The 23,527-nt window shown below is 31.5% G+C and overlaps 1 protein-coding gene across 6 annotated transcripts in view; it reads left to right on the forward strand.

Moving 5' to 3' along the window:
- LOC148947943 (uncharacterized) overlaps nt 1–23,527 on the forward strand; it is an 85,832-nt gene that overhangs the window by 2,798 nt on the left and 59,507 nt on the right. For 2 of the 6 annotated variants that reach the window (XM_089095585.1, XM_089095591.1), the window contains exon 1: nt 3,214–3,322. The exons of 1 other annotated variant lie outside the window; for it this stretch is intronic. The gene's annotated coding sequence lies outside the window, so the exon portion shown is untranslated. Of the gene's footprint in view, nt 1–3,177; nt 3,323–23,527 lie in introns of those variants that run through there. 3 more of the 6 variants (XM_089095589.1, XM_089095586.1, XM_089095588.1) reach the window with 3 other exon arrangements.

Raw genomic sequence — 23,527 nt, forward strand, 5'->3', positions numbered from 1 at the left:
AGAAAGCGTTGTTGTAGAAACTTCAAAAAGGGCTCATTTTATTGGAAATTGAAAGGGTTAGTGTCCGTTTTAATAGTCGAAAGTGATTGGAAGGTAGCTAACCACCCTCTCACGCCCATCATTTCCCAAACACATCCAATCAAATCAAAATTTTGAGATAGCCATTCTGTTCAACTTAGTTTAAAGTTCTGGAAATTAGGTCTTTGGGGCTGACAAAACCCCCACATCCCTCAGGGCAAGGGTTGTAAGTTATGCCCTTGGGGCATATAAGGTTTTTGCAGAAAATGTTGTCGTAGAAACTTCAAAAAGGGCTCATTCAATTAGAAACTGAAAGGGCTAGTGCCCTTTTTAATAGTCGAAATTGATTGAAGGGCAACTAACCTCTCCTCTCACGCCCACCATTTCCCGAAACACATCCATTTTGTTCAAAGCACTTTGTTCATAAGGTTTTTATAGAAAACTTGGTCGTAGAAATTTCAAAAAGAGCTCATTCGATTGGAAATACACAACCCTCAGGGTAAGGGTTGTAAATTATGCCCTGGGAGAATATAAGGTTTTCATAGAAAGCGGTGTTGTAGAAACTTCAAAAAGGGCTCATTCGATTAGAAATTGAGATAGCTAGTTCTCTTTCTAATAGTTGAAAGTGATTGAAGGGCAAAAAACACCCCTCTCACGTCCACCATTTCCCCAAACACATCCAATAAAAATTTTGGGATAACAGTTTTGTTCGATGTAGTTTAAAGTTCTGGAAATTAGGTCTTTGAGAATGCCCCCCCCCCCCACACACACACACAACTCTCAGGGCAAGGGTTTTAAGTTATGCCCTGGGGGCGTATAAGGTTTTTATACAAAGTTTTTGTCGTAGAAACTGTTAAAAAGAGCTCATTTGATTGGAAATTGAAAGGGCTAGTGACCTTTTTAAACATTCGACTTGACAATTAACCCCCTCCCATGCCCATCATTTTCCCGAACACATTCAATCAAAATTTTGAGTTAGCCATTTTTTTTCAACGTATTTCAAAGCTCCAGAAATTATGTCTTATGATGACAAACCCCCATAGCCCCCAGGGCAAAGGTTGTAAGTTGTAATCGGGGGGGCATGTAAGGTTTTTATAGAAATCTTTGTGGTAGAAACTTCAAAAAGGGCTAATTCAATTGGTAATGGAGAGGGCTAGTGCCCTTATTAATGAGGGCACTAGCCCTTAATAATAAGGGCTTATTAATTCAATTGGGAATGGAGAGGGCTAGTGCCCTTATTAATATTGAAAAGTGATTTGAGGCCGAATTTCTCCCCCCCCCCCCCGCGTCCATCATTTTCCCAAACACTTCTGATCAACATTTTGATATAGCATTTTGTTGAACGTAGTTGAGGGGTCAAGAAAATATGTTTTTGAGTGTGATAACCCTCCCCCCCCCACAACCCGCAGGGTTAAGGTTGTAAGTTATGTCCTGGCGGCATATAAGGTATTTATAGAATGCGTTGTCGTAGAAACTTCAAAAAGGGGTCATTCAATTTGGAATATAGATGGCTAGTGCCCTTATTAATAGTCAAAAGTGATTGAAGGGTGACTGCGCCCACTAGTGGCGATGCGTAACCTAGATTTTCCAAAATATCAACTGAAATGGCGTTCCTCACTTTTCTTCAACTCATCCTTGAACATGCGAGACCCGTCTGGGGCCCACAAGTTCATCACATAGATTATTTAAGTGATGATTGGGGTAGGATCCACAAGCAAGCTGTAAAGGTCATTCTTATTGACAAATATCTAGATTACAGCTCCGTCCTGAAGTCATTTGAAATACCAAGCCTTCGTGATCGCTGTTTTCCGCTGATGATTTGTTTTGGCCAGTTTTTTTGTCTAGTCTTGTACATCGTAGAGTATTACCACCTGAAATGCCTGTCCGCGCCAATACCAGACGCAAGAGCAAGCTTATGCCAGTCTCGTGCCGCACAAACAGAATCAGTAACTTCTTTGTTCCTTTTTTTTTACAAGGGCTTTTAATAAAACGTAGTGAAGTGTTTTTCATGTAAAAAACAAAGCTTTGCAGTGCATTTTTTTTAATGCGTCTGTGACAGCTGTTTTCATTAAACTGATTCTGATATTTATTATGCTAATGATTTTGTTTTGTTAGCTAAAGATTTTGATTCTGTTTTCGATATATTCTTTCCCATACATGTCTTTTGTTAGAGGCTTCAAAGACAGAATTTATGATTTTTTCCCCATAGTCTGAAACAAGTGAGTCCCTTCTAGTTGGTTCATCTTCAATCACATGTATAGATACGTTAAATAACTTAGACTTCCAATTGGCGTGCCTTGTTTAATGTAGTAATTTAGTGTAAGAATAAAAAGAAAAACCTGTCATCCGAGCAATTAAGGATAATTTTTTGAAACTTTTATAGTATGTTTGTCAAAATAAATGGGCATTTCGACAAAAATTGTTTAGAAAAGCATTACAATGCTATTTTTGAGCCCAACAATTTTCATTATGTTGGTTTGGAATTTTTTTTAACTAAAATAACGCCTTATCATTTGAAGTCAATTTTTAGATGTTTTTCTTATTCTTCTTCTTTGGTTCAGGATTATTTTCGATTATTCTACAAGGTTTTCTTTATGTATTGTTGATTTTATGTTGAACTGTATCTGTGTTTAAACGTCATTTATGTGAGCATTCGAGTTTAGATAGGTATTCGGCAGTACTTATTTTTTTTACTTCCTAATTTCCCAGCTGCATTTTTGTTTGAATGTAATGTAAATTCATCTTACGATGTTTTTTACTTTTTAGATTGTATGTTTTCTTTCTGTATTTTCTTTTTTCCTGTATTTACTTTATTTACTGTATTTTCTTGTTTCCTCTGTACATTTTTGGTCTTTTAAAGAGAGTAAAAATAAATTATTATTATTTACTGTGCCAACACTATAGTACTTTTTACAAGAAAATGGAGCTCCAAAGATAAAGTAAATTGGATTCATTCCGGACAATGCGATGGTTAAATTAGAGCACGGGTCCAGAGGAAGCTGTCAGAAGACTGGCCAAACTTATTTGTCATGCTTGTTTATCCAAGTGCTGTTGCTTCGTGCTACTCACCTGTGTACCGGTACTCCATTTAGCTATTACCACAGCATTTAAGATCAGGATCTGTAAACTCTAAAGCTTTCGGCAACACAGAAACTGAGAAAACAACAATGCCAAATTTTCAAATCTCAAGAATACGTGCCTTTCTTCTAAAATAAACCGTAATTTGGCTTGCTATTTATATGTTGGAGAAAACTATTAATTATTTTCAAAAAAATACACACTTTTGAAAATCTGGACACAAATAGTAGGCACATTGTTTAGTTTAGTTTTATACCTCCTAAAGTTGACCTAAAAAATAAAACTTAGGCCTAATACATTCCCAAAAACTTCTATCCATGCTCTTTAACAATCTGGATACACTAACACCCTTTGGTAAAATTCTACTTTAGCTACTTTTGGTTATTTTGGAAAGCAGTTTGGCTAGCAAAATGAAATTTTCAGGGATGGGTCTACAGGCTAGTATGTCCTGGGAAGGTATTTTGAAGTAGGCCTACATACCTTAGTAATTTTTTACCAAATCATATTATTGACTTACAAATAAAGTGAATATACCACTTGATGCCTTTTTTATGCTCTTTCCAAATATAATAATCATTTTTGTCAGAAATGAATTTTACCCCATCCCTAGGGTAAGACACCCAGTAGTCGGCCACCTGCCTATTCTCGGACAGAATCTTTGATAGGAATGAATCATCATCCTATTCACGGACAAAAGTCTCTAATTCCGGTCACGTGCAATGCATTAATCATTTTAAAAACTTTTTGACATTTAAACTACTCTAATTACTGTATTACACCACCTAGAAACTTAATTTTTTTACAGTTAAAATCCTCTTTCTTTTGTGAACAAGTAGGTTACTAATTCAAATAGTTTTGATTGTACAGCGCTTCCTATTTTTAAATTTACTAAGAAGTGTCAAATCTTCTTATAGACGGACATATAGGAATCGCTCATGTATATAGTTATTATGCAATATTGCTTTGTTCTGTTCATTGATTTCCTGTTATCGGCTTTTGTCAACCTTCATGAGACGGGTTTTCGTCTGCTTATTGCTAGGCCTATAGGCAGAACCTGCTAATTCATGATTTGGCAAATTCATGATTCATGATGGCAAACAAAACATTAAATTGTAAAAGGTTTATTAATATAAGACATTTTTTATTTAAATTTGATTTTCAGAGAAGATAATAATTCAGATTGGAATTATTGAGAAAAGTGATTATCCTTGTTATTCAATGTGGGCAGGTGTGGATCAAGGATTTGTTTTTTGGGGGGGGGGGGGGCAAAATAGGTGGATTCTATAAAAAAAAATTATGGGGCGCAACGTAGGTTGATCTGATAAATTTGCATCAGGAGTAAGTTTAATTAATGCTAACTTGAGTTAATTAAGTAAATTATGCTCTTTAATGCTCTTTTTTATGCTCTTTAAGAATATAGTAATCATTTTTGTTGGAAATGAATTTTAGCCCCCACCCCTATATATACCAATTCAGGGTATATATTTGCACATGAGGGGGGTGGGGTTGATTTTATTTCTGTGTAAATGAGAGGTAAGTTTCAACTTCCCCTCTCCCCCTAATGTGCAAATATATACCCTGAATTGGTATATATAAAGGGGTGGGTGCTAAAATTCATTTTCAACTAAAATTGGTAAATATATACCAAATCTTATTATTGAGTTAGGAATAAATTGAGTACACCATTCGATGCATTTTTTTTATGCTGATTAAAAATATAATAATAATTTCTATCGGAAATGAATTTCAGCCCCCCCCCCTATATATGCCAATTCAGGGTATACATTTCTACATACGGGGGGGGCGGCAAATTTTGTTTCTGATGTAAATTGGAGGTAAGTTTAAACGTAAGTTTAAGATAAATATTCAGATTGAAATTATTGAGAAAAGTGATTTTCCTTGTTATTCAATGAGGACAGGTGCAGATCAAGGATTTTGTTTTGTTTTTGGGGGGGGGGGGCAGAATAGGTGGATCCAATAAAAAATTTAGGGTGGCGTAAAATAGGTTGATCCAATAAACTTGCATCAGGAGTAAGTTTAATTAACGCAAACTTGAGTAAATTAAGTAAATTACACTACTTTAGGCTACACTAGGGGGGCGTGCACCCCTTTGCCCCCTCCCTGCTGGGTCTGCCACTGAATGAGGGGAACTGGTATTCCCCTGTACAATGTTTTCAACTATGCAAGATTCCAATGGTACACTTTTCATATTGATCTGACACTATTTTTGATGTGTTTTAGGCTTTTTTAGAAATCACCATAAACTTTTTTTTTGGAATAAACTTTTACTTTTAAAACAAACCAAAATAATAGTTACCATTCCTGAATCAATGTCCCATGGCAACTTTTTCTTAATATGTAATTTTTTTTTCAAAATGTTTTTAACTTTTGGTTACTATGCGCTGTTGTTTGTTCTTTACTAGGTTACACCTACCTCGGCAACCATGACAGTGGTGGATCCAGAGGGGGGGAGGGGGTTCATCCCCTAGTCAGTACCTCACTCTTTAAGCCAAAGATTTTTTAGTACTTTCATAAGAGCTATTTATTCTAAATAACGGCCTTTGTGATTAAGGGGTCATTTTTAAAGAACTGGAACAAAATTCGAACTTTAGCTTAAAGAGCAAGGTATTGACTAGTAGGCGAGCCCCCTAATATACATATTAAAAATATATGAATGTAGAAGTTCGTTAAGTAAGTTAATTCGTAAGTTAAGTATCTTTATTACTAATAAAAACGTTTGTAATAAAATTAAATAAGTTTTGAGAAAGCCATTTAACCAAATAAAAGTAAAATTAATAAGCAAATTTTGTTTTAATTATTCATGCACAGTGACCCAAAATCAAAACCTGCATCAATTAAAAAACGTTAAAATATTAAATAAACAAGCACGTTTTTTTTTAACTGAAAGTAAGGAACAACGTTAAAACTTAAACAGAAATTATTCCGTATATGAAAGGGGCTGTCCCCTCCTCAATGTCTTGTTCTTTACGCTAAAGTTTGACTTTCTCACAACTCTTATTTTTGTTAAACAATAAATAATTCGTTAATCCCCCTCCTCGTCAGCAGCTACACCCAAAATATACTTGTTTTGATTTGTTTTTTTTTTTTTGCTTTGGCATTCTTCAAGACACATATTGATCTATCTATTAAGAAAAGACGCCTTTTGTTGTTCATTTGACTTCAATCTTGTAGATACAGGAATTAAATATAGCCCTTATATAAATGAATAATCTATAATCCTTTATCCTTATGTCTTAATTTAGTTTAAATTCATTTTTGTTATCGGAATTCAATCAAAATTAAGTGCACATGCCCCATCAATATTGGTCAAACATGTCACTTCAATACATGACAAGTCTCACATCAATTTTTCTAAACGGCAAAAATAAAGAAAAAAAGGAATCAATATGCGACTTCTCAAACAAAAACAGCTGTCAAAAGCAATTAAGAAATCCCTTCTGGCTTCAAAGGATTTGCATAACCCACTTTCCGAAGCTTTTACCACAACAAATGGCCATCTTTGAAAGTATTAGCCTATTAAAGTTTTTGAGGATTCTATGGAGAGGGGCATAGTCTTGTCAACTTGTAGAAAAATTGGTACTGGTGCATTATGTGGGCACTGCTAAAGAAATCAATTTTGGTTCATGCTAATGAAATGAAATAAAATAGGATGAATATGCAATAATTTGTAAACAAATTTGGGCTATATATTTCGGCTCAACGGAATTGTTGTTGTCATTTTAATGACAAAAAATATCATTTTAATAGTGGGGAACTTGATTTTAATAACCGAGTAATGGAAAATTTTCTGCAGGAGCAAATTTGTACTAGGGGGCTGGTTATTTGTGGGGAAACTTCCATAAAGGATGGAATTTCTGTTGTTTTCTGGGGGGAGATGGGTTAAAGAAAAAAAACTAAAACTCTTTTTTTTTAAAACAATTTTGAAGTTTTTGCCGCAATATCAGCAATCAGTGTTTTCAGCTATGGGTTCCAATCCCAGGCTGTGGCTCTGGATCTAAAGCCTATTTTGTAAAAGGCTTGATTTACTACGCAGATACAAGCCCTACTTGAGCCTGAAAACGAAGCTAAAACCAATTTTGGCTACCAAATTTTCGCAACGAAATTCCATTTTGTTTTTTCCCCGAAGAATCCCCGAATCTTGAAGACTTGTCCCCGAAAACTCCCCGAATTTTTAAGACTTTTCCCCAAATTTGAATTTTCAAGAGTGGAAGCCCTGTATAGTATACCTGCATGATGCGTAAACACCAAAATTTGTTTACCTACATTTTTGTTACATTTTTACAAGTCAGACAAACATTTCGTTTTTGGGAGGGGGTGGGGGTGTTCAATACCCCCCCCCCCTGGGTACAGCCTTGTCCCAGGAAAAAAATTTACTATTGTACAAGGAAACCAGTAACGAAAAACCTGTCAAATAGGCTATTTTTAAGAGACCGCTATAGATAAAACATTGCAAAGCTGTGGTTTCTCATGGAGTTACAATATCTAAACGATTGTTTTTGGTGTTTAAGGGGGGGGAGGTACCTGGGTTATGTTATGTATTTAACCTAAGTTTTTTATTGTTTTAAAAAATTAAGTTGTGTAACAGATTCAAACTTTAGCGTAAAGAGCAAGGCATTGAGGAGGGGACAGCTCCTTTCATATACTGAACAATTTCTGATCGTTTTAAGTTGTAATGATTGTTCTTACTCTCAGGTTAAATTTTTTTTATTTAATTTCTGAACATTTTCAATTCAATGCAATTCTGGTTTTAGATAACCGCACATGATTAAATGAAACAAGATTTGTGTGTTAATTTTACTTTTTTGGCTAAACTTCTTTCTCAAAATTCTTTCCTGATGCAACTTGCGAATTAACTTACGTAACGAACTTCTATATTCGTATGTTTTATTACGTATATTAGGGAGTTTGCCCCCTAGTCGATACCTTGCTCTTTACGCTAAAATTTGAGTTTTGTTCGAATCACAAACCCCTGAATCACAAAAGCCTGTTAATTAGAATAGATAGCTCTTTTGAAACTACTAAAAAAAGACTCTAGTGAAAAGGGCAAGGCATTGATTAGGGGGCGAACCCCCTCATATACGTAATAATTTCTGTTTTGTTTTAAGTTTTAATGTTGCTCCTTACTTTCAGTTTAAAAAAACTATTTTTTTTATTTAATTTCTGATCGTTTTTTAAATAATCCGGCGCTCCCTTCATAGAAATGTCTCTTCCCCCAAGGAAACATCCTCCATGGAAGAATTCTCCCCCGTAACCCTTTCCTCCCACCCCCCCCCCCCATCAGAAAAGAATCCCTCCTGAAACGTCTTTATACTTCCCATTAGGCTAACCAATACTATATGTAAACAATGGGCAAAGTTCCGCTCCTTTCCAAAAGAAAGTAGTGGTATCAACTCACGAAAATGTAGGTCAAAGTCACGAAAACTCTTAATAAAAATACCGAGAAAATGCTATTCTTAATGAAAATGCCAAATTAAGAATTTTTCAAAGTCTGCGCGGGGAGAGTGGTGGCAAAAAATATTAGAAGGGGGAATGCTTGGGGGGGGGAATATTTTTGAAATCTAGGGGCATAAAAGTTTTTTTTTAGTTTTCTTGATGAAAATCTCAAGAAAAAGCCATTCCTAAATGAAAGTACCAAAAAGGATGTTTTTCCAAACATAGGAGGGGGGCAAAAACACTTAAAGAAGCAAAAACCCCTGCTCCCCAATGGACGGTACTGAACATAGAATTTACACGTATAATTTTGTCTGGTCCTTTTACATCTTTAAAATTCTTATAAAACAAAAAATTGCGAAGAAAAAAAGAATTTTTTGTTTGTCATTGCGGTTTTTTGTTTTATCACGATTAGCCAGTGGGGTCTCAGACATTAATTACTAAATTCTTGTTTTACATTGTCATGTACAAGGAAGAAAAGAGATAAGGTTGTTTTATTTGATGTTTTCCATATTTTTTTTTATTTGTGAATATTTCATGTGTATTTCACCAGTTCAATATTTCAATTTGAATTAGTTCATTAAGAAATACACTGAACAAGCTATGCCAAAAGATGAACAAGATACGTCATATCAGTACAGACTGATTAGTTGTTATTTCCAGCTTATCTATTTTTGTTCATTGCATGCCTTGAACTTGATAACAATTAAATAAAAACAAGTTATTTTTCAAGATGAAAGTAAAGAGCGACATTAAAAATTTATGCGATCGATACGATCACCCCTGGGAAAAAAAAACAAATTAACACGTATCCGTAATCTTTCTTCTGGCAAAAAATACAAGATTCCACATTATTGTAGATAGGATCTTGAAACATCTACAGTACGGTTCTCTGATATGCTGAATATGATGGTGTGATTTTCATTAAGGTTCTATAACTTTTTGGGGGTCTTTCCCCTTTTTTCGAAAATCAGCCAAATTTTCTCCGGCGTGTAACTTTTGATGGGTAAGATTAAACTTGACGAAACTGATATATTTGAAATCAGAATTAAAATCTGATTCTTTTGATGTATCTATTGGTATCAAAATTCCGTTTTTTAGAGTTTCGGTTACCATTGAGCCGGCTCGCTCCTTACTTACAGTTCGTTACCACAAACTGTTTGAAAAGATCCAAAATGTTGGCGAGTCATATAAAGTAATAACTGCATGTTCAATGATCGAAAAGGTGTTTGAGAAGTTCATCTATAATGAAATTGGCACGAAGTGTGATCACGGCGATAACCAATTTGAGTCTCGTCAAGGACATGGCATGCAAAACGCTCATGCAACTTTTCTAGCGATTCCTGATAGGCATTAAATAAAAATAAAAGTTTTTTAAACTGAAAGTAAGGAGCGACATTAAAACTTAAAACAAACAGAAATTATTCCGTATATGAAAGGGGCTGTCCCCTCCTCAATGCCTTGCTCTTTACGCTAAAGTTTTTTATTGTTTAGAAAAAAAGAGTTGTGAGAAAGTCAAACTTTAGCGTAAAGAGCGAGGCGTTGAGGAGGGGACAGCCCCTTTCATATACGGAATAATTTTTGTTCGTTTTAAGTTTTAATGTCGCTCTTTACTTTCAGTTTAAAAAACTTTTTTTTTATTTAATTTCTGATCGTTTTTTAGTTAATGCAGCTTTTATTTTGACTCGCCGTCATTGAATAAGTAAACAAAATTTGCATAAAAATTTTACTTTTCTTTTGCTAAATGGATGTCTTTAAATTTGGTTATGAAGTAATTTACAAATTAACTTACGTAACTAACTTCTATATTCGTATATTTTTCTTCTGGCTAAAAATACAAAGTTGCAGATTTTTGCAGATATGAGCTTCAAAACCTATGTAAAATAGGGTTTTCTGATACGCTGAATCTGACGGTGTGATTTTCATTTCACTTTTTTCACAATTCTTTCACTTTTAGGGGATGTTTTCCCCTCTTTAAAAAATCAGGTAAATTTTCTCAGGCTCGTAGCCTTTGATGAGTAATACTAAACTTAATAAAATTTATATATTTAGAATCAGCATTATAAACACTCTCTTTTGATACATTTATTGGCATCAAAATTCCGTTTTTAAAAGTTTCGATTACTATTGAGCCGTATCGCTTGTTTTTTTTTTAATTGTCTTTTTATTACGTATATGTTATTACGTATATGAGGGGGTTCTCCCCTTAGTCAATACCACGCTCTTTACGTCAAAAGTTAAAAAAATTTTTATTCACAAACCCCTGAATCACAAAGGCCGTTTAATTAGAATAGATAGCTCTTTTGAAAGCACTAAAAAAACTGCAGCGTAAAGAGTGAGGTATTGACCTGGGGGAGAACGCCCTCACATACGTTATAATTTCTGTTCGTTTTAAGTTCTAATGTTGCTTGTTACTTTCAGTTGAAAAAACTTGTTTTTTTTAATTTAATTTTTGATCATTTTTTAAATAATGCTTGGAAATCCGGCCCCCCCTTCATAGAAACGTCCCTTATCCCAAAGAAACATCATCCACGGATAGATTCTCCAGAGTAACCCCCTCCTCTAGCCCCCCCCTCCAGAAAAAAATCCTTCCTGAAAATATCTGTATACTTCCCAATAACCAATACTATATGTTAACATTGGGTAAAGTTCATAACTTTTAGCCCTCCCCCTGGGGACTTTGGGGGATTAAGTCATCCTAAAAGACATAATTACCATATTTTCGACCATGCTGAACAAAATGGCCATCTCAAAATTTGGATCGAGTGACTTTGGGAAAAAATAAGCGTGGGAGGGGGCCTAGTTGCCCTCCATTTTTTTGGTCGCTTCAAAAGGGCACTAAAACTTTTAATTTCCGTTTTGATGAGCCCTCTCACGATATTCTAGGGCCACTGGGTTGATACGATCACCCCTGGGAAAAAAAAACAAACAAATAAACACGCATCCGTGATCTTTCTTCTGGCAAAAAATGCAAAATTCCACATTTTTGTAGATAGGAGCTTGAAACCTCTACAGCAGAGTTCTCTGATACGCTGAATAATGATGGTGTGATTTTCATTAAGGTTCTATAATATTTAGGGGGTATTTCCCCCTTTTTTTGAAAATCAGCCAAATTTTTTCAGGTACATAACTTTTTATGGGTAGCACTAAACTTGATGAAAGTTATATATTTGAAATTAGCATTGAAATCTGATTCTTTTCATGTATCTAGTGGTATTAAAAACCCGTTTTCTAGAGTTTCAAACATGAAACATTGAGCCGGGTTGCTCTTCACTTACAGTTTATTACCATAAACTGTTTGATACAAAGTCAAAAAGTAATCTCTACATTTTAAAAAATCCAAGTTGATCCAGCTACATTCTGTTCTTCCACCTCACTTAGGTATTCATGCCTTCCGTGTGGAAAGTCAATTAGATTCGCAAAACAGCTTACAATTGATTATTTGAAAGAAAAACTAAGAAAATTTTACAAGATTATCAGTAGAGAGGGGGGTGCCAGTCCGATCAGCACACCAAATATGAGCATAGAGTCATTAGGGAGAACACGTGGTTAATGGGGTCAATGAGCTCTTTCTCCAAGGGTGCTGTTGTTTTGGCCAAGGGCCCGCTAGGGGAGACTGTTATGATCCTGGAATTGTTTCCGGGGAAGTTATTTAATGTCTGACAAATGACGTCAAGCTAATTAATCTCTTTGGAGTTCGACCAGAATTGTTTCCGGGACAAAGTTTAGATCACACGTGACAGATGACGTCAAGTTAATTAATGTCTTTGGAGTTCGACCAGAATTGTTTCCGGGGTAAGGTTCGTGACAGATGATGTCATCATTGATTAATTTGACACGAAAGGGGAATTAATTTGTTGTTTCTAAGTGGAATTATTGATTAACGAAAGGGGAATTAATTTGTTGTTTCTAAAGAGAATTGTTTCCGAGCGAATGTCTATTAATGTCTTTGGAGTTCTACCAAGAGAATTGTTTCCGGGTGAATGTTTTGATCTTAGAGATGAATTGTTTTAGCGCGGGAATAAGGTTTCTTAGTAATTTGAAATGTGACAGCGCCAAAAACAAAGGAACATGAAACATGAGAGATGCCAAAAACAAAGGAACACGCTGAAATTACGTTTAGGGATTATTTGGGCGAAAGCGTTTTAGACATTTTATGGAATTATTTCGGCGAAACAGTTAGAGACATTTTAAAAGATGTTTTTAGAAGAGAATTTGAGGGTGAAACTCTGTGGTCGTTATAATACACAAGTTCCATTTGAACAGTGTTGTGAGGTCCTCTACCCCAACCCCATAGGGTCCTCATACCCCACCCCAACCCCGAAGGAAGCCCCCGGTACCCAAAGATCCCCCGGGCTCCCAAAAGGTCCCCGGATCCCCAAACGCCCTCCCCGGGCCCCCCGAAGAGTCCCCTCTCCATTTTTAACACTTTTTTATGGCTTTATTATATCTTTTCAGAACAAGTTCCATTCATAATGTCATTCCTAAACCCATTTTCCAACTTGAAGTACCTATCCTTTCACCCACAACTATACTTTACAAATTTTGGATACCTCAACACCAAGAAATATTTTCAAAGACCATTTCAGAGCAACTTCTTTTCTTAATGTTCATTCTAAACCCATTTTCCAACTTGAAGCATCCATTCTTTTCACCCACAACTATACTTTACAGCTTTTTGGATACCTCAACACCAAGAAATATTTTTCAAAGACCATTTCAGAGCAAGTTCCTTTCATATTGTCCCTTCTACACCCATTTTACAAGTTGAAGTACCCTTCCTTTTCACCCACAACTTAGTTATAGGTAAGAATTTGAAGTTTTACCTTAGAGACTTAGCTTAGAGTTTTAGTTTGGTTTAGTTTTAGTTAAAAGTATAGAATTTTTTAGCTTATAGTCTTAGCTTAGAGGTTTGTTCAGAGTTCTAATTTATTTTAGTTTTAGTTAAGAGTTTTGAGTTTTACCTTTAAGTCTTAGATTAGAGTTTTTGTTATTGTTGAAGTTTCGTTTAGTTTAGTTATAGTTAAGAGTTTATAGTTTTAGCTTAGAGTCTTAGCCTAGAGTTTTAGTTAGAGTTATTGTTTAGTTTAATTTTAGTTAAGAGTTTGAGTTTTACCATAGAGTCTTAGCTTAGAGTTTTAGTTAGAGTTGAAGTGTAGTTTTTAGTTACAGTTAAGAATTTAGAGTCTTAGCTTATAGTCATAGCCTAGAGTTTTACTTAAAGTTATAGTTTGGCTAAGTTTTAGTTAAGATTTTTGAGTTTTAGCTTAGAGTCTTAGCTTAGAGTTTTTTGTTAGAGTTCTAGTTTAGTTTAATTTTAGTGAAGAGTTTGATGTTTTACCTTTGAGTTTCAGTTAAAGTTCTACTTTAGTTTAGTTTTAGTTAAGAGTTTGGTGTCTTACCTTAGAGTCTTAGCTCAGAGTTTTAGTTAGAGTTCTAGTTTAGTTTTAGTTAAGAGTTTAGAATTTTAGCTCAGAGTTTTTGTTAGAGTTCTACTTTATTTTAGTTTTAGTTAAGAATTTAGAGTTTTTATCATAGAGTCATAGCTTAAAGTTTTTTTTGAAGATCTAGTTTATTTTAGTTAAGAGTTTAGAGTTCTACCTTAGAGTCTTAGCTTAGAGTTTTAATTAGAGATGAAGTTTTGTTTATTTACAGTTAAGGGTTTGTAGTTTTAGCTTGGAATCTTAGCTTAGAGTTTTAGTTAGAGTTCTGGTTTAGTTTAGTTTTAGTTAAGAGTTTGGTGTCTTACCTTAGAGTGTTAGCTTAGAGTTTTAGTTAGAGTTCTAGTTTAGTATAGTTTTAGTTAAGAGTTCAGAATTTTAGCTCAGAGTTTTTGTTAGAGTTCTACTTTATTTTAGTTTTAGTTAAGAGTTTAGAGTTTTTAGATTAGAGTATTAGCTTAGAGTTTATGTTTAAGTTCTAGTTTAGTTTAGTTTTAGTTAATAGTTTAGAGTTTTAGCTTAGAGTTTTTGTTAGAGTTGAAGTTTAGTTTAGTAATAGTTAAGAGTTTAGAGTTTTAGCTTAGAGTCTTAGCTAAGAGTATTTTTTGTTAGAGTTCTAGTTTAGTTTATTTTTAGTTAAGAGTTTGATGTTTTACCTTTGAGTTTCAGTTAAAGTTCTAGTTTAGTTTAGTTTTAGTTAAGAGTTTGGTGTCTTACCTTAGAGTCTTAGCTCATAGTTTTAGTTAGAGTTCTAGTGTAGTTTTAGTTAAGAGTTTAGAATTTTAGATTAGAGTTTTTGTTAGAGTTCTAGTTTATTTTAGTTTTAGTTAAGAGTTTAGAGTTTTTATCTTAGAGTCTTAGAGTTTTTGATGAAGTTCTAGTTTATTTTATTTTTAGTTAATTTGTTTAGAGTTTTTGTTAGATTTGTATTTTATTTTATTAATAGTTAAGAGTTTATAGTTTTAGCTTAGAGGATTATCTTAGAGTTTTTTTTTTATAGTTAGAGTTTATTTCAATTTTATTTAAGAGTTTGATGTTTTACATTTGAGTTTCAGTTAAAGTTCTAGTTCAGTTTAGATTTAGTTAAGAGTTTGGTGTCTTACCTTAGAGTCTTAGCTTAGAGTTCTAGTTAGAGTTCCAGTTTAGTTTAGTTTTAGTTAAGAGTTTAGAATTTTAGCTTAGAGTTTTTGTTAGAGTTCTACTTTATTTTAGTTTTAGTTAAGAGTTTAGAGTTTTTAGCTTAGAGTCATAGCTTAGAGTTTATGTTGAAGTTCTAGTTTAGTTTAGTTTTAGTTAATAGTTTAGAGTTTTAGCTTAGAGTCTTAGCTTAGAGTTTCTTGAGAGCTGAAGTTTAGTTTAGTAATAGTTAAGATTTTAGAGTTTTATCTTAGAGTCTTAGATTAGAGGTTTTTTTTTTAGAGTTCTAGTTTAGTTTAATTTTAGTTAAGATTTTGTTGTTTTACATTTGAGTTTCAGTTAGAGTTCTAGTTTAGTTTTAGTTAAGAGTTTGGTGTTTTACCTTAGAGTCATATATTATAGTTTGAGTTAGAGTTCTAGTTTAGTTTTAGTTAAGAGTTTAGAATTTTAGCTTAGAGTCTTAGCTTAGAGTTTTTTTGTTAGAGTTCTAGTTTAGTTTAATTTTAGTTATGAGTTTGATTTTTTACCTTTGAGTTTCAGTTAGAGTTCTAGTTTAGTTTTAGTTAAGAGTTTGGTGTTTTACCTTAGAGTCTTAGCTTAGAGTTTTTAGTTAGAGCTCTAGTTTAGTTTAGTTTTAGTTAAGAGTTTAGAATTTTAGCTTAGAGTCTTAGCTTAGAGTTTTTGTTTGAGTTCTTGTTTATTTTAGTTTTAGTTAAGAGTTTAGAGTTTTTAGCTTAGAGTCTTAGCATAGAGTTTTTGTTGAAGTTCTAGTTTTGTTTAGTTTTAGTTAATAGTTTAGAGTTTTAGCTTAGAGTCTTAGCTTAGAGTTTTTGTTATAGTTGAAGTTTAGTTTGGTAATAGTTAATAGTTTAGAGACTTAGCTTAGAGTCTTATCCTTGAGGTTTTGTTACATTGCTTTTTTAGTTTACACATAGTTAAGAGTTTTGAGTTTACATTAGAGAACTAGCTTATAGTTTTAGCTTAGTTTAGTTTTAGTTAAGAATTTAAAGTTTTTTAGATCAGACTCATAGTTTAGAGTTTTTGTTAGAGTTCTAGTTTAGTTTAGTTTTCGTTAATAGTTTGGTGTTTTAACTTAGAGTCTTAGATTAGAGTTTTATTTAGAGTTCTAGTTTAGTTTTAGTTAAGAGTTTAGAATTTTAGCTTAGAGTCTTAGCTTAGAGTTTTTGCTAGAGTTCTAGTTTATTTTAGTTTTAGTTAAGAGTTTAGAGTTTTTAGCTTAGAGTCATAGCTTAGAGTTTTTGTTAGAGTTGAAGTTTAGTTTAGTAATAATTAAGAGCTTAGAGTTTTAGCTTAGAGTCTTAGCTTAGAGGTTTTGTTAGAGTTTTAGTTTAGTTTACACATAGTTAAGAGTTTAGAGTTTTATCTTAGAGACCTAGCTTAGAGTTTTAGTTTAGTTTAGTTTAGTTTTAGTTAAGAATTTAGAGTTTTCTAGCTGAGAGTCATAGTTTAGAGTTTTATTTAGAGTTCTAGTTTAGTTTAGTTTTAGTTAAGAGTTTGGTGTTTTACCTTAGAGTCCTAGTTTATAGCTTTTGTTATAGTTCTAGTTTATTTTTAGTTAAGAGTTTAGAATTTTAGTTATGAGTCTTAGCTTAGTGTTTTTTGTTAGAGTTCTATTTTATTTTTGTTTGAGTTAAAAGTATAGAATTTTTATCTGCCAATAATAGCTTAGAGTTTTTGTTGAAGTTCTAGTTTAGTTTAGTTTTATGTAATAGTTTGGTTTTTTAGATTAGATTCTTAGCTCAGAGTTTTTGTTAGAGTTGAAGTTTAGTTTAGTAATAGTTAAGAGTTTAGAGTTTTAGCTTAGAGTCTTACCTTAGAGTTTTATTTAAAGTTCTATTTTAGTATAGATATAGTTAAGAGTTTGGAGTTTTATCCTAGAGATCTAGCTTACAGCTTTAGTTTAGTTTAGTTTTTGTTAAGAGTTTAGTGTTTTTTAGCTTAGAGTCTTAGCTTAGAGTTTTTGTTAAAGTTTTAGTTTAGTTTAGTTTTAGTTAAGAGTTTGGTGTTTTACCTTAGAGTCAGAGTTTTAGCTTAGAGTTTTAGTTAGAGTTCTAGTTTAGTAATAGTTAAGAGTTTAGAATTTTACACTAGAGACTTAGCTTAGAGTTTTTGTTAGAGTTCTAGTTTAGTTATAGTTCTGAGTTTTTTGTTTTACCATAGAGACTTAGCTTATAGTTTTTGTTTAGTTTAGTTTTAGTTAAGATTTTAGAGTTTTAGCTTAGAGTCTTAGCATAGAGTTTTTGTTAAAGTTCTAGTTTAGTTTAGTTTTAGTTAAGAGTTTAGAGTTTTAGCTTAGAGTCTTATCTCAGAGTTTTTGTCAGAGTTTTAGTTTAGTTTAGTTTTAGTTAAGAGTTTAGAGTTTTTAGCTTAGAGTCTTAGTTTAGAGTTTTTTGTGTTTTAGTTAAGAGTTTAGAGTTTTAGCTTAGAGTCTTAGCTTAGAGTTTCTGTTAGAGTCCTAGTTTAGTTTAGTTTAGTTATAGTTAAGAGTTCGGAGTTTTACCCTAGAGACTTAGCTTATAGTTTTAGTTTAGTTTAGTTTTACTTAAGAGTTTAGAGTCTTAGCTTAGAGTCTCAGCTTAGAGTTTTTGCTAGAGTTCTAGTTTAGTTTAGTTTTATTTAAGAGTTTAGTATTTTTAGCTTAGAGTCTTAGTTTAGAGTTTTTGTTGCAGTTCTAGTTTAGTTTAGTTTTAGAGTTTTTGCTTAGACTTAGAGATTTAATTAGAGTTCTAGTTTAGTTTAGTTAGCTAAGAGTTTAGAGTTTTAGCTTAAACTCATAGCTTAGAGTTTTTTTTAGAGTTTTAACTTAGTATAGTTTTAGTTAAGAGTTTAGAGTTTTACCATAGAGTCTTACGTTAGAGTTTTGGTTAGAGTTGAAGTTTAGTTTTGTTATTTTTAATAATTTATAATTTTATATTAGAGTCATAGCTTAGAGTTGTACATAAAGTTTTAGTTTGGTTAAGTTTTAGTTAAGAGTTTAGAGTTTTATCTGAGTCTTAGCTTAAAGTTTTTGTTAGAGTTCTAATTTAGTTTAGTTTTAGTTAAGAGTTTAGAGTTTTACCTTAGAGTCTTAGGTTAGGGTTTTTGTTAGAGTTCTAGTTTAGTTTAATTTTAGTTAAGAATTTGATGTTTTACCTTTGAGTTTCAGTTAGAGTTCTAGTTTAGTTTACTTTTAGTTAAGAGTTTAATGTTTTACCTTAGAGTCATAGCTTAGAGTTTTTGTTAGAGTTTTAGTTTATTTTAGTTTTAGTTATGAGTTTAGAGTTTTAGCTTAGAGTCTTAGCTTAGAGTTTTTGTTAGAGTTCTAGTTTATTTTAGTTTTAGTTAAGAGTTTAGAGTTTTTAGCTTAGAGTCTTAGCTTAGAGTTTATGTTGAAGTTCTAGTTTAGTTCAGTTTTAGTAAATAGTTTAGAGTTTTAGCGTAGATTTTTTGTTAGAGTTTAAGTTTATTTTAGTAATAGTTAAGAGTTTAGAGTTTTAGCTTAGAATCTTAGATTAGAGTTTTTTATAGTTCTAGTTTATTTTAGATATATTTAATCGTTTGGAGTTTTACCTTCGAAACTTAGCTTAGAGTTTAAGCTTAGTTTAGTTTTAGCTAAGAGTTTAGAGTTTTAGCTTAGAATCTTAGCTTAGATTTTTTAGAGTTCTAGTTTATTTTATACATATTTAATATTTTTTGTTTTTAACATAGAAGAATACCCTAGAGTTTTTTCTTATTTTAGCTTTATTTCGTATTTTCAAGTTTTTTAGATTGTATTATTGGCTAAGGGTTTTTGTTTGATTTATAGTTTAGTTTTATTTAATTGTTGGTGTTTTAAACTATATTATTATATTTGATTGATTCCTAGAGTTATAGTCTGGTTAAGTTTTAGTTAAGAATTTATAGTTTTAGCTTATAATAATATATTAGAGTTTCTGTTAGAGTTCTAATTTAGTTTAGATATAGTTAATCGTTTGGAGTTTTTATATTATATTCTTAGATTAGACTTTTTGTTTAAGCTATAGTTTAGTTTAGTTTTATTTAAGAGTTTATAGTATTAGCTTAGAGTTTTTGTTAGAGTTTTAGTTTAGTTTAGTTTTAGTTAAGATTTTTGAGTTTTAGCTTAGAGTATTAGCTTAGAGTTATATTTAGAGTTGAAGTTTAGTTTAGTTATAGTTAAGAATTTAGAGTTTTTAGCTTAGAGTCGTAGCTTAGAGTTATAGGTGGAGTTCTAGTTTAGTTAAGTTTAGAGATTAGAGTTTTATCAAATAGTCATAGGTTAGAGTTTTTTTTGAATTTTGAGTTTAGTTTAGTCATAGTTAATAATTTAGAGTTTTTATCTTAGAGTCATAGCTTAGAGTTTTTTGAAGTTCTAGTTTGGTTTAGTTAAGAGTTTAGAGTTATAACTTAGAGTCTTAGCTTAGAGTTTTACTTAGAGTTGAAGTTTATTTTAGTTATAGTTAAGGTTTTAGAGTTTTAGATTGGACTCTTAGCTTAGAGTTTTAGTTAGAGTTCTAGCTTAGTTTATTTTAGTTAAGAGTTTAGAGTTTTACCTTAAAGTCTTAGCTCAGAGTTTTATTTAGAGTTCTAGTTTAGTTTAGTTTTAGTTAAGATTTTTGTGTTTTACCTTAAATTCTTGGCTCAGAGTTTTCGATAGTGTTGCTTTTTTGTTTCGGTTAGACCGATTTAAAGATTTATAGTCTTACCTTAGTCTTATCTTAGAGTTTTAGTTACAGTCATCGTCTACTTTATTTCTAGTTAATAGTTATAGCCCTAGCCTAGAATAATAGCCTAGTGGTTTAGTTAGAGTGGAAGTCTAGTCCAAACTAGAATAACCCCAAAATTACCCACTATTGCATAGAAATACCAAAACCATATGTTAGGCTAGGTCAGGTTAGGCTAGAAGTTAGGTTTCTCCATGTTTAAGTTAGGTTAGATTAGTTTAGCTTATCATGAGCGCTCATGATAAGCTAAACTAAAAATCTAACTAAAACTCTAAGCTAAGACTCCAAGCTAAAACTCTAAACCCTTAACTATAAATAAACTAAACTTCAACTCTAAGTAAAACTCTAAGCTAAGACTCTAAGGTAGAACTCTTAACTATAAATAAACTAGAACTTCAACTCTAAGTAAAACTCTAAGCTAAGACTCTAATATAAAAAATCTAAATTATTAACTATTACTAAACTAAACTCAAACTTGAAAAAAAACTCTAACCTATGACTCTTTGATAAAACTCTAAATTCTAAACTTAAATAAACTATAACTCCAACTATAACTCTAGGCTACGACTCTAAGCTAAAAACTCTAAATTCTTAACTACAACTAAACTAGAATTAAACTCTAACTATAGATCTAAGCTAAGACTCTAAGCTAAAGCTATAAACTCTTAACTAAAACTAAAATAAACTAAAACTCTAACAAAAATTCTAAGCTAAAAATATAAACTCTTAACTAAAACTAAACTAAACTAGAGCTTCAACAAAAACTCTAAGCTAAGAATCTAAGCTAAAAACTCTAAACTATTAACTAAATCTAAACTAAACTAGAATTGTAACAGAAACTGCAAGATAGTAGTCTAAGATAAAATTCTAAACTTAACTAAAACTAAACTAGACTAGACCTCTAACAATAACTCTAAGCTATGAATCTAGGGTAAAACACCAAACTCTTAACTAAAACTAAACTAGAACTTTAACAAAAACTCTAATCTAAGACTCTAAGCTAAAAACTTTAAACTCCTAACTAAAACTAAACTAAACTAAAACTCTAAGCTAAGTTTGGAAGGTAAAACTCTAAACGCTTAACTATATCTAAACTAAACTAGAACTCTAAAAACTCTAAGCTAAGATTCTAAGCTAAAACTCTAAACTCTTAACTAAAACTAAACTAAACTAAAACTCTAAGCTAAGTTTCGAAGGTAAAACTCTAAACGCTTAACTATATCTAAACTAAACTAGAACTCTAAAAACTCTAAGCTAAGATTCTAAGCTAAAACTCTAAACTCTTAACTATTACTAAACTAAACTTAAACTCTAACAAAAACTCTAAGCTAAAACTCTAAACTATTAACTAAAACTAAACTAAACTAGAACTTCAATAAAAACTCTAAGCTAAAAACTCTAAACTCTTAACTAAAACTAAAATAAACTAGAACTGTAACAAAAACAATAAGCTAAGACTCTAAGCTAAAATTCTAAACTCTTAACTAAAACTAAACTAAACTAGAACTCTAACTAAAACTCTAAGCTAAGACTCTTAGGTAAAACACTAAACTCTTAACTAAAAGTAAACTAAACTGGAACTCTAACTGAAACTCAAAGGTAAAACATCAAATTCTTAACTAAAATTAAACTAAACTAGAACTCTAACAAAAACTCTAAGCTAAGACTCAAAGGTAAAACTCTAAACTCTTAACTAAAACTAAACTAAACAAGAACTCGAACAAAAATTCTAATCTAAAACTCAGCTAAAATTTGAAACTCTTCACTAAAACTTAACAAAACTATAAATTTATGTACAACTCTAAGCTATGACTCTAAGATTAAACTCTAAATTCTTAAAAGTAACTAAACTAAACTTCAACTCTAACTAAAACTTCAACGTAAGACTCTATGGTAAAACTCTAAACTCTTAACTAAAAATAAACTAAACTATAAATCTGAAAAAAACTCTAAGCTATGACTTTAATCTAAAACTCTGAACTCTTAGCTAACTAAACTAGAACTCTAATTAAAACTCTAAGTAGAAGAAAAAACTCTAAACTAAAACTAAACTAAACTAGAACTTCAACAAAAAATAAACTAAGACTATAAGCTAAAAACACTAAACTCTTAACTAAAACTAAACTAAACTAGAACTCTAGCAAAAACTCTAAGCTGAGACTCTAAGCTAAGACTCTAAACTCTTAAGTAAAAATAAACTAAACTAAAACTCTAAGCTAAGTCTCTAAGGTAAAACTCCAAACTCTTAAATATAACTAAACTAAACTAAACTAGAACTCTAACAAAAACTCTAAGGTAAGACTCTAAGCTAAAACTCTTAACTAAAACTAAACTAAACTATAACTCTAACAAAAACTCTAAGCTAAGACTCTAAGCTAAAACTCTAAACTCTTAACTAAAACACAAAAAACTCTAAACTAAGACTCTAAGCTAAAAACTCTAAACTCTTAACTAAAACTAAACTAAACTAGAACTTTAACAAAAATTCTATGCTAAGACTCTAAGCTAAAACTCTAAAATTCTAACTAAAACTAAACTAAACTAAAACTCTAAGCTAAGGCTCTATGGTAAAACACCAAACTCTTAACTATAACTAAACTAAACTAGAACTTTAACAAAGACTCTAAGCTAAGACTCTAAGCTAAAATTCTAAACTCTTAACTATTACTAAACTAGAACTCTAACTAAAACTCTAAGCTAAAACTCTGACTCTAAGGTAAAACACCAAACTCTTAAACTAAAACTAAACTAAACTAAAACTTCAACAAAAACTCTAAACTAAGACTCTAAGCTAAAAACACTAAACTCTTAACTAAAATTTGACTAAACTATAACTATAGCAAAAACTCGACGCTATTAATCCAAGATAAAAAACTATCAACTCATAACAAAAACTAAACTAAGCTACATCTCTAAGATAAATCTCGGGTGCAAAAGTCTAAACTCTTAACTATATGTATACTCAAATAGAATTTTAAAAAGAACTCCGAGGTAGGACTATAAGATATAACTATAAACTATTATCTAATATTAAGCTAAATTTTAATTCTAAAAAAAACTCCAAGCTGAATCTAAGATAAAACTCTTAACTATTAACTAAAGATAAACTAAACTAGAACTTCAACAAAAACTCTAAGCTATGACTCTCAGCTAAAAACTCTAAACTCTTAACTAAAACTAAAATAAACTAGAACTCTAACAAAAACTCTAAGCTAAGACTCTTAGCTAAAATTCTAAACTCTTAACTAAAACTAAACTAGAACTCTAACTAAAACTCTAAACTAAGACTACAAGGTAAAACACAAAACTCTTAACGAAAATTAAAATAAATTATAACTATAACAAAAACTCTAAACTAAGACTCTAAGCTAAACAGCTTTAAACTATTTACTAAAACTAAACTAAACTAAAGCTATAAGCTAATTCTCTAGGATAAAACTCCAAACTATTAAATATATGTAAACTAAAAAAGAAATCTAACAAAAACTTTAAGCTAAGACTCTATGCTAAAACTCTAAATTCTTAACTATTACTAAACTAAACTTCAACTCTAACAAAAACTCTAAGCTAAGACTCTAAGCTAAAACTCTAAACTATTAACTAAAACTAAACTAAATTAGAACATCAACAAAAACTCTAAGCTATGACTCTCAGCTAAAAACTCTAAACTCTTAATTAAAA

The sequence above is a fragment of the Artemia sp. Qi Xiang Cuo genome, chromosome 10 (assembly GCF_049724085.1).
Source record: "Artemia sp. Qi Xiang Cuo chromosome 10, ASM4972408v1, whole genome shotgun sequence".
NCBI lineage: Eukaryota > Metazoa > Arthropoda > Branchiopoda > Anostraca > Artemiidae > Artemia > Artemia sp. Qi Xiang Cuo.